Source organism: Rattus rattus, chromosome 3, assembly GCF_011064425.1.
Source record: "Rattus rattus isolate New Zealand chromosome 3, Rrattus_CSIRO_v1, whole genome shotgun sequence".
NCBI classification, from domain to species: Eukaryota; Metazoa; Chordata; class Mammalia; order Rodentia; family Muridae; genus Rattus; species Rattus rattus.
In genome coordinates this window covers 14,671,649-14,686,087 of record NC_046156.1, presented here as the reverse complement: position 1 = coordinate 14,686,087, position 14,439 = coordinate 14,671,649, and the positions used below count along the sequence as shown (strand labels likewise).

Here is a 14,439-nt window from a genome sequence, read left to right as displayed (position 1 = left end):
GCAACAAGGCATCGCTCCTTCATCTGACCAATTCTCTTTTAATATATTATTTCCATAACGTTTCTGGTTCTGCCCTTGACACTTCATCAGTGCTCCAGTTTTTCTACAATTGTTTAAATTCGAAAAGGAGTGGTTACCTATATTCTTACAGAGTTCACCATTCTCGCATGGGTTTTGTTGGAGAGTACTAAAGAAAAAAATATCTATATTCTTCCAGAGAGAGCAAGAAAGGATTCTGGCTTGAGGAACCAATGACTTCCTTAGGGTTACCAGAGCAAGCATGACTAAAAGCAGTTTTACTGGGATGTCCTTGGCCAACGGATGGGCAGCTGCACCCCAGGGAAACGCCTCCCCCAGCCAATCACTTACTTTTTATATTATATATACATGAACCTTAGGGAGAAAGGGGTCTGGGGCACATCTCATACAGGCTGGTGAGTCCCAGGGATCTCATGAGCTCTTTTCTTCTTTCTTCAAGGGTTTACCAGTGGGTCCGACCTCATCGTCATGAGTGCGTCATGAGGGTGTGGGTAGCTGCTGATTAGAGTACAATCCTCAGGAAACATCACACACACACACACACACACACACACACACACACACACACACACACACACACACGCATGTAATCTCCTCTGAATAATGTCAGTTCACACAAGTAGGATGTTGATTTACAGTATTCGTCCACACAGAAAAATCACATGACAAAAGCAAACAAATTGATTATATAGTTCTGTATTCTGCTTTCTATTAAAAACACAGGAAGTGATAAGGACATTCTCTCCATTATCCGCTCTAGAAAAGGTGACTCTTATGTCTGTATACCGGTCCATTTGGTTGACGAATGGAAGTCTATTTGAACAGCTTTCCACTTAGAGTTTTCATTTGATTCCTGTGTTTATGGTGTGAAATGTTTACATACGTGTTGAAATATTCATGGGTCGTTGTAGTGGTGGTGTGACTGTCGGATTACTCTCAAATGTTAAATCACCCAAATGGCGTGGATGTTGTCAAGTTTCTTAAAATGTTCCAGTTCCCTCTGTTGGAGACCTCATACGTTATAACAGTATCCCATTATTATTTTACACATGTACATATGTAAACGTTGTCATTGAAACAAAGCTTTCTTACCACTCCTAATCGTCCTTTTGTGATTACAGAATTTCTGGGCTTACTGAAACACAAAATCTGTTATTTTCTATTTTATTTTTGTGCATCTTGTGAAGGAGAAGTTAAAGCCTTGGTTAAAGTATTCCTCCCTCAGCTTCTCCATTCTCCAGAGGGAGGAGTTTACAGTTCTCCATGCCCACTGATCGACTGGCGCCATCAGAAGCCTTGCGATTCAGTCTTAAGAACAGTAAAAAAGCATTCCCTCTTTGCTCCAGAACTTTCTTCCCATCCCTGACTTCCATTCTTAAAATGGGCCAGATGGCCATGCGTCCACACTGCTGCTTTGTGACACTGATCATGACGCACACTTCAATGAAACATGGACCCTAGGATTATTTCAAATCACTCACCAGAGTCATCAAACTCATCTGTAGTCCACTGGCAATGCATGAAATTATACCTTCCCTCATCAATACTGGGAGCCTCCATTAAAGAACGTACAAAAACAAACCAAAAACACTTTGGCAATTTCGACAGTATTTACCATGGCTAGAAAAAGCCAGCCTGGACGGATAAGGAAAATACGGTAGTCATGTGCACAGCACGGTGGAAGCTTATTCAGCTATAAAGAAAATAAAAAACTGGAAATTATTATGCTAAGCAAAGTCCCTCATACTTAGAGTGACAAATGCCATACATTGTCTCTGATGTGTGGATTCTAGATTTTAATCTTCATGTATGTAGTGTGTGGGATATCAGTCATGCAATTCTACGTGTCAAGGAAGCAGAATGAGGAATACCAGGCAAGAAAGGGGGCAGTGTGTGTGGGTGCAGGGAGACAGAGCAGAGACTATGAAGGGGAGGTGTGTATGAGCTCACTATAATAAAGCCCATTCATGCGTAATCTAATTAGAGGCAGTTTGGCAGTTTGGAGGCTAGAAGTCTCATTTGAGTTTATTCTTCTTTTACAGTTAGATCTGTTAAAAAATGTTATCATATATTTTTAGCCACTTTTATTCCAATCATTGGTTTACTTGGCTAATTTTCTGTTTTTATATTAAATTTTTAACTGATTAGAGTTTCTTGGGGCTGGTGAGACGACTCAAGTTAAAGGGCACTTGCTCTTCATCCAGAGGACCCAAGTTCAGTTCCCAGAACAGGATCTTCAATGTTTGGAACTCCAGCTCCAAGGATTCAGATGCGTTCTGGCCTCCAAGGATACACACACACACACACACACACACACACACACACACACACACACACACACACACACACACACACCAGTAAACAGAAAGGTTTCAGGTGTCCCTCATGTTCTTCGCCAGACACCACAGGAAGGTGTTGATCTCTGGGCCACCATCTGCTGTAGACAGCATTCTCTCCTGCTCTTAGTTGACTGCTATTTTAAAATATGGAATTATTTTTGTTATACACAGAACTTTTAAAAAATCAGTGGCTATTTCTTGTGATGTTTTACCTTTTTGTTACTTTTAAGTTCTCCCTAAACTTAAAAATCAAATAAGTATTAATATCTTCTACTTCACAGATGTTTTGACAAATTATTTTCTTTAAGATTTGCATTTATTTGTCTGTATTTATCAATGTTACTTGCATGCAGGTGCCCAGATAGACCAGAAGAGGGACCTGGATCTGGAGTTGGAGTGACAGGTGACTGCAAACCATTTCACAGAAGTGCTGGGAACCAAACAATGGTCCTCTGGAAGAGCAGCAAGTGCTCCTAACTGCTGTCACACCTCTTTGCCCCCTGCTAAATTCATTCTTTAAGCGTGTGAACCTCACTGTGGTAAAGATCGAACCCCCACCCCACGGGTGACTTGTGTTAATGTCAGAATTATCTCACTGTTGTGGATTGAAGATGATGACATCTTCAGATATAAATATCTTTATAGTCAACAGGATCTGCAAGTAGACTATTTGCTTTAAAAATGCTATTTCCTCGAGATTTTGTACGATCTATTATGATCATATTTACTCCTCTCCCCAACCCCTCCCAGGTCCACGCTCCTTTCCCTACCCATCCAAGTTCGTGTCCTTGTTTTTGTTCTTTTTACATCATCCAAGTCCAATTCGTGCTCCTCACATGTTCTTGGGGTGGGTATGGCTGATGGCCAGGGGCTACACTATTAAAGAAAACCCATCAGCTATCCATGCCAAGATCTGCCTCCTCTTCCGGGGGCGGGGCTTCATGCCTCCTTTCCCCCTATGTGGAGGGTACCACTTCCATCTCTCTCTTGGTGCCTGCCTCCTCTTCCGGGGGCGGGGCTTCATGCCTCCTTTCCCCCTATGTGGAGGGTACCACTTCCATCTCTCTCTTGGTGCCTGCCTCCTCTTCCGGGGGCGGGGCTTCATGCCTCCTTTCCCCCTATGTGGAGGGTACCACTTCCATCTCTCTCTTGGTGCCTGCCTCCTCTTCCGGGGGCGGGGCTTCATGCCTCCTTTCCCCCTATGTGGAGGGTACCACTTCCATCTCTCCCTTGGTGCCTGCCTCCTCTTCCGGGGGCGGGGCTTCATGCCTCCTTTCCCCCAATGAGGAGGGTACCATTTCCATCTCTCCCTTGGTGCCATCCCATTTTTTTCACACATCTGCAAGCTGCCAGAGGCAGCCTCTTTGCTAATTAGTTCAGGGCAGCAAATTTCAACATAACCTCAGTTCAGATTGTTCCCAAAGTGAAGGGCATGTGAATTCTTGTCTGTACAGCTACAGGTCCAAGAGTGGATGGAGGAGCACAGGCCTCCTTCCAGAAACCAGGCAGGAAACTCAACCCTGGATCCTGTGTTGCCTCTCCCCTAGGGCGATTTGCCGTTATCCTTGTTTATTTGTTCGTTTATTTACTTATTAACTTATCTTGTAGCACTCACATTACAACACGAAGACACGTGGGGTGCAGGGGGTCTCAGCAGCTCCGAGGCTGGAGTCTGAACCCCCTTTTCCTCCGTGAAGCAATGCTCCAACTCCTTGCTTTCCCGGGAATATAAGAACACAAGGAGGCTGTTCGGTGAGTTTATTTAAGAGGTTTTGGATGGCTCTCCAGCCAGTAGTCATCATGGATCTTGCTTTTGCGGTACTAGTTTTCATTTGTGTTTTACTAAGTGGTACTAATTTTGATTTGGTTTTACTTATGAAAAGATTTGCTAAAGAAGTGAGACATCCCTGACTCAACAAGGATTGAAAGAAGATAATCCTTAAGTTTCATCTTAAGAGTCTCTGTGTGTGTATGCGTGGGTGAGTGTGTGTGTGTGTGTGTGTGTGTGTGTGTGTGTACGTGGATGTGGAAGTCAGAGGTTAAGCTCCAGTATCTTCCTCAATTTCTCTTCACCTGATGTTTTCAGAAGCTTTCTAACAGAGCAATGCGTTTCAGTCCGGGTATTCTTCTGAGGTATAGCTCGTCTGTGGGCTATAGATTAGCTAGCCAGGAAACCCCAGATAGCGTCCTGTTTCCACCTTTCCAGCATGGGGCTTGTGGGCGGGTGTAGCCCAGAAGGCTCTTTATGTGGCGGTCGAGGATCAAACTCAATCTGAGTTTGTGCACTTTCCCAACTGGGCCATCAATGGCACAGAGAAGAGTCCCATTGAATGCACATGATTGGATGGATGGTGAAATACGACCAAATCCACACTCCAGACATTTCCCAATGTACCATGTGGCTGCCTGGGAATGACGTCTCACCTCACAGTAGCTTCTAAGGTTACCAGGAAGGCCCACCTTCTAGCATGCTGGGTTCGGGAATTGGTTTTCAGGGCAAAGAAGCCTTAGACTTGCTTTCTTTTCCATGCCCTTTACCAAAGGTGGGTCAGTTTTGAAACAGCATATCCAGAACTGTTCACTGCGTGAGGCCAAAACGACTCCACCAGAAGCTTAAACAGGCTTTATTTCCTCTTGTAACACAAAGGTGACTGTTCTTGGCCTCTGGGATTGTCTGAACTCTAGGGCAGCTTTGGGGTTCAGGCTTTAAGGTATCAGGTTCGGTCCTGGCAGAGAGCCTGCCTCCCACAGGTAATGTGGATAGGGATATGAGTCCCAGCAGCCACCTCAAACAGGTATTTTCCATTCTAGAGAGAGGGTCAGCTCAACGTGTCAGTCTGGTTATCATTCTGAGGTATGGCTCTCTGTGTAGGATCCCTAGATGTTTTACCCGCCCCTTAGGAAAGCTTAGACAGCCTCTCAGAGCTGTCCATCCCCTGGGCACCAGGTCCCCAGCCAAGCTTCTGCAGAGTGCCTCCCTGGACCGCCGGCCCTCTGCTGCGCCGATCCGAGCCTGACCGGCTGGGGGCGCGCTCCCGTGGGAACTTGCAGCCGCACGGGCCGGCTTGGCGGGCGGGACCAAGCCGCCCTCCACCTCCACCCCCTCGCCCTAGCAAAGTTGCCCGGGACTCCGGGAGCGTCGCCGCCGACGCTGGAGAGCAGGCGCTCAGCTCCGCCTGCTCCGTGTCCTCCGCTGCTGGCTGGCCGGAGCCCGCTCGCCCCGTCGCGCTCCCCGAGGGCATGCGACAGCGGCGGGACGCTCGGCTCCCGGGCTCGGAGGCGCGGGCGAGCAACAGCGGTGAGTGTCGTACCCAGCGCGGGATGGGGGTTCCCAGAGTCGCCGCCGGCCGGGGCTTTTTTGGGTTTCTCTGGTCTCCTATCCATTTCTCCAAACTCCTGGGGCAGAACTTTCCCCGCGGTGTGTGGCGTACCCTGTCCTTTCCCACTTCGTGTTTCCCTAGAGCAAAAATCAATGCAGATGCAAAACCCGGCTGTGGGCAGATGGGCCCAGGAGCAGGGACGTCCAGCGCCGCGCTTTGCAGGGGCTCAACTTTCCAAACCCTAGGAAGTTGTCTGATGGTGGGAAACGGGTTCACCCCGGGAATCCTGGGAGGTGACATTTTCCACCTTGCAGTTTGTGGTGTGGTGGTCTGCCTTTTGGTAAAACCTAAAGCCGAGTGCGAGCGTCTCAGGATTTGGAAAACAGTTACGAGGACCAGCTCCGAAAGCTATCAAAGTTGTGCGGGATGAGCCGAAGGTCCCCACATCTCCCACACTTCAGGCTACAACAGTGCTTTGTTTTGTAGCAGTTTCTTCGTTGCCTTCGCTGTGTAAGTTGCAGCTATCAGAAACTGCTTAGGCTTGTGATTTGAGGACTGACTGAATATTGGAAACAATTTAGTCTTATTAATGGGATCGTGGAGACGGCCCTCCAAAGCACTTAGAGGTTAATTTGTTAATGGGATGATTTTCTCTAAATGCTTCGTAATTCGCTCCTGCCACTCCACAGTTTTCTCCTGCCTAACTCTTGGTCTTGGAACGTCTCATGAGCAGTAAGACTCGGCTTTTCAGGCTCCTTCTTGTAGTTTGTAAGTCTGTGAACACTGAGTGCTTGCCTGCCCAGCCTTCACTTGATGCCCTCGCATGCATTGCTAAAGAGAGTTCTTGGGTTTGCTCTAGCAATAGTTGCTAATCCTGTCACCAGTGGGGGTCGGGTTTAAATCTGTATGGTGGTTTGAGTCCAGTGGATAAGTGACTAGAATTCCCGACTCCCTGCTCCCACCAGAAGGGACTAAATCAGAACAGCCTTGGCTCAGTTAACGCTGTTTGTCTAAGCAAACTGAGCCATTCTAAAACAGTCTAACCAACAAATGCTGCCTGTTAGGTGGGCCCTATACCTTGAGACCCTGTGACCCTGGCAGCTTGTCACTACTGTTATAGCCAGTGAAAGATTGTTTAGGGAAAGTTTTCCTATGAATTTTTTTTTTAATTCAAGTATTCAAAACTTGGAGGCTTTGCTTTGATCTAGTGACAGACACTGTTCTTTTATATCTTGCTGAAAGCATCGAGCAATCCCAAGTCTTTATATCAGATCAGTTTTAAAGGATGTTTAACAAAAACTGATTTACGTGAAAACATTAAATGTCAGATTGTTTTTTCAGGTAGGGTCTTCTGAACTTGAGCTGTTACAATGTTAATTTCTGCCTCTCTATCTCTGTCTGTCTCTGTCTCTGTCTCCAAAACCACACAGGCACAGAAGGTTTGCACATACTGTAGTAGAGCCAGGTAGCAAATAGAATGAATCCTCTGAAAGTCGACCACTCAGGCCTAACCGCAGGCTGTTGCTTCCCTAAGCCCTGCATTGTCCTCCTAAGGACCAGGAATCCATCTTAAGTCAGCCTCTTCCTTCTTTGGGCTGGGGGCAAGAGGTACAGCATTATAACCTGAGTGTGAGTTGATGTAACTCGGATGACCCATTAGCCACTCCGCTTGGTGCGTTCATTAGTTCAGATGCTCTCTGGCTTGTGATTTTGTCCAAGAGAGTGGCTAAGTCTGAATGGCCAGCCCTGTGGCATTATTAATGTGGGACGGGGGAAGAACAAGGCTTTCCAGCGTGGCCGGCTTTGTGATCTTAGGCGCATTGTTTCCCCTCCCTCAGCCTTAGTTTGCTCATCTGTAAAACTGAAGACAGGAGGGGGTGCCTCACAGACAAAAGGTACCGAAATGGTGGTTGCCCTTTTCCCTCCTAAACATTGAAGAACTGACATTCGAGTAAACCCGGCAATGGTTGTCCATCGTTCCAGCGAGGTGTGCAGACTCCAATCCACAGGCGACTTAGGTGCACACATTTCTCTGTGTGCTGCCCGCCTTCCTGGACAAGGACCCTGGATTATTTCCCCTTATTTTCACTGCTGTGACCATAGACTTGACAGGAAGTTACGGAGGGAGGTTTATGTTGTTTTACGACTTGAGGGTATGGCCCATTATGGTGATAGGATTAGGAACAGGGATCTGCTTGCTCACACTGGGGAATCAGGACACAGAGAAGGTGCAAAAAACATGACTTCCTTGAGCTAGACCTTGTCCCCCACAGCCCCAGTGGGACTATTTCATTTCTAACCTACAACAGGCCTGCCCCTGTCTGTCTAGTACTAAGCCTTCCCCTCTCGGTCCTGATGATGTATCCTCCTTATCTTGGGTGAGAGGAGGCAAGGAAGACGGGGAGTTATCTCTGTAATCACCTAAAGCCACCGTTCCCAACCTGTGGCTCACGACCCTGTTGGACAGTTGGATGATCCTTTTACAGGGGTCACCTAAGACCATCTGCATAGCCGATATTTACATTGCAATTTATAACAGTTATGGAATAGCGATGAAAACAGCTAAATGGTTGGGGGTCACCACAACACGAGGAGCTTTATTTAAGGGTTGCAGCCCTAGGAAGGCTGAGAACCACTGGTCTAGAGCATGTGCTTTGTATGGGCTGGGCTAGAGGTGTTTGGAATGTTAGAGTCTAATTTCTTATGACAGCCCCATCATTGTTGTGGGACCTATGACTTTAAATATATGATGCCATTTTTAGTTGGTTTGATAATTTATATGGTGGGGATTATAATTCCTTGTCCATTTACCTACATGGGTTAGCAATAGGTCCTGTTAAGTCGTATATACGAGCACTGTACTCTGAGAGGGGCCTTGCACTGAGGAATTAAAGAGGCAGGGCATCCAGATGTGGATCATCTTGGACAGACTCCCACACTGCTGGTTACTTGAGTGTCAGGATATCCCTGCGGGTGTCTTCAGGACCAAGTGGGCATCATTGCCCTCTCTCCTCTGGCCTCTCTTCTGTTCTTTGAGGTCACATTAGATTTCAGGTTGGGAATTGTAAGCAGAGCTTAAGAGACTGCCCCGAATAGGACAGTTAATGCTGAACCGAGATTATCTAACGGCTTGCAAGGGGAGGCACAGAGCAAAGTTCCAAGGCTCTTTAAAGTGAAAGACCATCTCTTACCTCAGTTCATGGTGGATAAACCCCAGGAGCTAGCTACCCTTTTAAGGCGAGGGAGAGAACGAGAACAGAAGTTTAGACAGGGTAGAGATGGCACCGGGCTCCCTGCATCATCCTCTCAGGCCCCGTGACTTCCTGATGCCTTGAGTTTTTAAGGCTCACTCTGCACAGTGATAGCAGGACTGGAGCCCGGTCCTTGGCGATTTATATCTTTCAGTCAAAAAGACGTATGATACTCTTCACATAACCAGGAGCACGGAGAACAGTTTTGCCTAAGGGAAAGGTTCCTATATCCTAGGTTGTAGTCACCTCCTCCTCATAGTCCTCCAGGCCTCCATCTTCTTTATTCTCCCTTCTGGTTTGGCTCCTGCCCCCTAACTTGTCCTGCTTGCCTACGCTTTGTCCCATGACTCCTGATATCACCCGCATTCTTCATAGGTCTTATCTCCCCCCATCAGACCTGACAGGCCGTATGCTCCCCACCAGAACAGCCAGCCTTATTCTTTCCTAAGATTGTGAGGCAGGCCCTCTATTTGCTCTTCTGACAGTCTTGTGTCTCTATTGTTCCTGAGACACTAGGCTGGCTTCTTCCAGCCCTGGCTTAGACTCACCCATGTGCTGACTTGTGCATTTATAAAGGGATGGTTTGGCCAGTGGCAGGGAAATGGAACATGGATGTCATGCAGTTGTGAATAAGCATGTAGGGTTGCCCAAAGGCCTTCCAAGCAAAAGTGCAGCCTTAGTAAAAGAAGTGAACTTGTTTTATGAGTGAAACTTTTAGGCAATCTCTTGGCTTCACTTCACGACTCAAGTCCTGACTGCTAGTGAAAGGGTTGCAGAATAAAACTCCATTCTCGGCCTCTTACAACAGAGGGTGCAGAAAGCCATCCTGCCTCGTCTCTGGGACAGTGACGTCGGGCACCATTTTATTTTGTGTCTGCCAGGTTGCCCCACCTTAAACCTGCCTGGTTTAATTTTTGAGTTTATTATTGTTTATTGGGAAGGATTCTAGACTATGTTAGTGGGCTGTTCCTCACCGACCGTCCACACTGAGAGTCGGCTTGCATCAGTGGCTTCAGCAAGAGTCAGTCATGTCTGTGAGGGTTGCCAGGCATGATTCATCCTTCCCAGCCCTCCCCAGGGTAAGTTGGCATTCTCCTGGAGGAGGAACGCGCCTTCTCATGCTTGTACTCACTTACAGTAGGAAACACTCAAGAGACTCCTTTTGTATTCAGTATGTTGAAATCTTACGGTTCTGTTTATCTTGATCTTTATATTGTACTCGCTGGAAATTCTGTGGTGCTTGGTCTTGCATTTTGTCATTTATTGATCCTTGTTTCCTTGTTTCCTTCCTTCCTTCCTTCCTTCCTTCCTTCCTTCTTTCCTTCCTTCCTTTCTTGCCACAATATGTTCCTCTTGTACTTTCTCTAAACTAATCCATCCTTTCTTTTAATAGATGTTATTTTCTCCTTTTAAAACTCTGCATATTTGAGGTTTTGACCTGTTGCTTTGGTATACTTAGCTCAGTACACATATACACCATAAAATGATTTCTGTGGTTAAGTAATCTTCTTGGCAGATTACTTCTATCTTACTGAGAGAAGCCCTCTGCTATGCCCCACAGGTGAGAGGCCACTGGAATGGGGAGGTAACAAAGTTGCCGGATGTCAGGGGAAGGAGCCTAGTGATACAAGGTGCAATGGGAGAAAGGTGGGAAGACATAGACAGAACTGGGAAGTAAACACACACACACACACACACACACACACACACACACACACAAACACAAACACACCTCTCAATATTTGGTCGTGTGCTATACAATGACAGTTGTAAGACCCAAGAAGAATCTTTTTATTTCCTTTGTGCATGTCTGCAGAGCTTCTCTGGCAATTGGAGACTAGATGCCTGCCATCATGTATATTTCTTCTTGCTTGCCCAGAGCAACCAGTCTCCCTGCTGTGAAGGACCCCTCCATGACTACTCTGTGCCCATCTCCTTTCCTGGGTCTGTGGTTCTCAACCACAGCCCACGCCTCTGTGCTGCCCTGCGTGGGCTGCGTCTTTAGTCATCGCCAGTGTCGCTAAATGTCTCTGGGAGGAGGACGAAATAAGACTTAGCTGGAGATTCTGCTCTCTATTACGAGCTTTCTGAGGGAATTTATAGCCGTATAAAATGTCTTTGCATGGACACGGAAGAGGAATCAGTGAGTGGGTGATCTCTAGGAGTCCTGGAACCTGCCCATCGTACGCTGCAGCCCTCCACAAGTTCACAGGATCAAGCAGAGGAAAGCCAAAGAAGGCAGAAAGTTACATTTCCTCAGAGAGTCGTCGTCCTCCCTCCCCCCATCCCCCACAGTTTCCCGGTTCATTTCTAATTTAATTTATCCTTGTCAGATCACTGGAGTCTCTTGCCTTGTAAAAGTTAATTACTTGTTGTACTGGACAGATGTAAACTTTCTTCCGAGCTTGCTCTGAAATAGGAACAGTGGCTAATTACTGCTGTTTTCTGTAATGCATTTAACATCATTCTGACATTTCCATTTTGTCAAAAGAGCTTTTCCCTGAGAAACCTCTGACAAATTTTTAAAGAAAAGATGCACTTATAAAATTGATATCTTTTTTTTTTATCACAGCCAGATCATATTTCTTCTGGAATCAGTAAAAAGCTTGTAGAAGACATTAACATCATTATAGAGAACAATTCTGTGTGTTCTCTTTCTTATATGAGCAGAAAATTAGCTCAAACAAGAGACTTTGAAGGTTGGTACAGTGAAAAGGGCCGGAAAGTGGAGAGTCGGTCAGGGTGAATTAGCATCCCATTTGTAGCGCTCCGATGCTGTGACAGAAAGGTCAGCAAAAGCTTGAATTTTGTGTCCTGATAGCCTTGCAGTAACTGGGAGTGTCACAGGCTGAAATGCCTCTGATACACCCCACCCACCAAGTGCCATCGTTAGGTGAAACAGTACACTGTCCAGCACAGATTTCAGATAGCTGGAAACCATGAGAACTGCCTGGCGGTGGGAGGGGCCATCACACTACATAGGGCTAGCCTAGAAAAACCATCCAAATTCACAATTTGAAATTCACATTTGCTATGGAATGAGCATCGTTTCCTATCATCATAAAGTAAAAATAAATCCTAAATTCACTCACTGTAAGTCGGGAACTGTCTGCAGTTAGAGGGCTAAACATCAGGGATTCAGGCAGCCGGCTAGAAAGTCCCTTCCCTCACAGCCGCCCAGGGTGGTTTCCCTGGTGGTGACAAAGTATCAACAAGTATCAATTGGGCTCTGAACAAAGCAGGAAGGAGAGGAGGCGTGGCTGTTCTGACAGCCACACCCCACACAATGTGGTCCGAGCAAATTGATACCTTTGTTTTTCCTCCCGGACACCCTCTTTTGGACCCACCCCTCACCTCCACCTCCAGCCTTGGGGTCTCTTGACTCCAAGTTTTCTAGACTTTGAAGGGAACAGGACTGTGGTGTTCCCTTCATCCTAACAGCCTATGCTCCATTTTGTCTCCCTTCACTAACCAAAAAACTGAGCCTCCTGAGGGAATATCTGTATTTAGGCCCTGACTGATGACGATAGCAGCAATCAAGTCAACAGAGTGTGAGAATGTTCTAAACACATTGAATCTCCCTTATTGTCTCCATTTTGCAGATGGGCAAATAAAGGCACAAAGAAGCTCAGTGGCTTTCTAGTTGCTAAGCAAGGCTTCTAAGGGGCTGACTGGTTCCATAGGCCATGCTCACTGGCAATGTGAATGGTGCTATTTGTCAAAGAATGAACTTTTCCCTACCTTATATTCTTGTTACATTCGTCAAGCGCCAGTTGACCATTTATGCAGACACTTACTTCTGGACTCCCTTTTCTCTTCCATTGGTTTGTACGTCTGTCTTTTATCAGTACTATACCATTTTAGTTACTGTAGCTTTGTAATATAGTTTGAAATAAGAAAGTGTGACTTCTCTAACTTCGATCTTTCCTAAGATCATTTGAGCATTTAGCAATTTCATATGTTTCAAAGGACTTTTTGTTTGTTTTGTTTTGTTTTGTTGTATTGTGTTGTGTTTTTCTGAATTGAATCTGTTGATCACTTTGAGTGGTCTGGAACGTTCTAACACTCTGACCCATGAATACGAGATTTTCTTTTCTTCATTTCTTATCTGTGTCTTCTTTAATTCCTCTCAACAACGTCCTATTGTCTTCTGTGCACGAGCTTCCGAGTCCTTGGCTGAGTTTATTTCTTGGTTCTTTGCTCTGTTTTGATGATGTGATGAGTGTAATTGCTTTCCTAATCTTTGCTGTGATTGCTCACTGTGAGTATATGGAAATGAATGTGCTTTGTGTGCCTGACTTCTGCTTTGCACCCTCTGACAAATGTCTCCGTTTATTCATTCTGAGACTCATTGAATCTATAGAGTTCTTTACACAAAAGATCATACCCTCTGTGAACAAAGGCAGTTTCACCTCCTCCTTTGCGACCTCTTATGCCTCCTGGCTTTCTCCGCCAGTCTTGTTGGGGGTGTGCTTTTGTGCTGCATTCTGGAAGCGTGGCTTTGAATTGGTCTTTTTGGAAACCGTGTGTGCTTTTAAAAAAGTATGCCAGTGTTTTTGAGAAGAAGGAAGGAACAATGGACAGATTGGGGAATGAGAGAGAGAGAGAGAGAGAGAGAGAGAGAGAGAGAGAGAGAGAGAGAGCACATTTCCAGAAGGAGGAGCCCGCCTCTGAGGCAGGTTCAGCAGATGTCTCTTCACTATCCTGCCCCCATTGCGTTGTGAGGGCTACGCAGTCCTAGCCACCCCTTCTCTCACCTATTTCAAATACCAGTGCTTCCGTTTCATGTACTGAATGGTGAACCTGCCGAACTGTGGGGAAGAAGTGACAAAACCCACAGTTACAGCTCACACTCAGAACTCTCGGGGACAAGTAGCAGCGACAGGGACCTGCAAATGCTGAGCTCTCCCGGCCGAGGAGTGAACTGTGAAGGTGGCCTTCCAGAGTCCAGAGTCCGACCTTGATGCTCTCTGGCCACATCTAATGTGGGTGTTTAAAAACCCCGTGTCCCACGACAGAGGACAGGCGTGAGCCCTTCCAGGTCAAGCTGTGGCTTCCTTGCCATTACGATTCCTCACGCTTTGATGTCCTTGTTTGTTGTGCTTCTCGTGAATTCTACATTATAGCTGCCACACGTGAGTTCCACTCTGAGCTGAGTTCCCAAGCGTCCCTACTTTCTGGTTCAGATGCTTCTGCTTACTCTGTCCCTCCCTTCCTCCCGACGGATCTACCTTGGGGTTTTCTCAGATGCGGACCTGGGAGGGGGGATGTACCGACTCCCATCCACCACAAGCTTTTCTCCCCCTGGTCCCACTGGAGCATCTAAAAGGCCTTGGAAAGCCCGTGAGTGCTTCGTGGAAACTCCCACTGTGAGGTTAGAGGAGCAACCATGTTTTCCAGAGCTCCGGGGCTCTCAGCTGCTAGATGTGTTCTGTTCCCTTCTACTTTTGCTCACAAACAGACACCTGAGATTGTCTCTCCCTGGCAGGA

General features: G+C 46.5%; 1 protein-coding gene across 1 annotated transcript in view; it reads left to right on the top strand.

The window, feature by feature from the left end:
* Positions 1-5,501: 5,501 nt before the first annotated feature.
* Positions 5,502-14,439, top strand: part of Lpar3 (lysophosphatidic acid receptor 3) — a 67,056-nt gene continuing 58,118 nt past the window's right edge. Inside the window, exon 1 of the mRNA XM_032896604.1 lies at positions 5,502-5,676. The gene's annotated coding sequence lies outside the window, so the exon portion shown is untranslated. The remainder of the gene's footprint in view (positions 5,677-14,439) is intronic.